This window comes from Primulina tabacum, chromosome 1 (assembly GCF_025594145.1).
Source record: "Primulina tabacum isolate GXHZ01 chromosome 1, ASM2559414v2, whole genome shotgun sequence".
Taxonomy (NCBI): domain Eukaryota; kingdom Viridiplantae; phylum Streptophyta; class Magnoliopsida; order Lamiales; family Gesneriaceae; genus Primulina; species Primulina tabacum.
The window spans coordinates 42,421-42,723 of record NC_134550.1 but is presented as its reverse complement, the minus strand read 5'-3'; positions in this window follow the sequence as shown (position 1 = coordinate 42,723).

Genomic DNA, 303 nt, shown 5'->3' with positions numbered 1-303 from the left:
GAGACTCGGCCTCAAATTTAAACTCTGGTGTCCATTTAGAAAAACGAATCGAAACTGTCCCGATAGAAACAAACTTTTGAGACCATAATTTAAGAAAATCTTCCTCAACAGAAAAATAATAACCAAAAAGCCTCGGGGAAGAAATTTCACGGTAAACGAGCCCATGAAGCCAAAATGGGAAAAAGCAGTCATGATAGCACTATTGGGTGTAACACCCCGGTTCCCTGTAACACGGCCAATCAACGAAAATTTAAAAGGCACTGACAGGAGAAATAACCTGATCCGGGAAGAATACCGGAATAC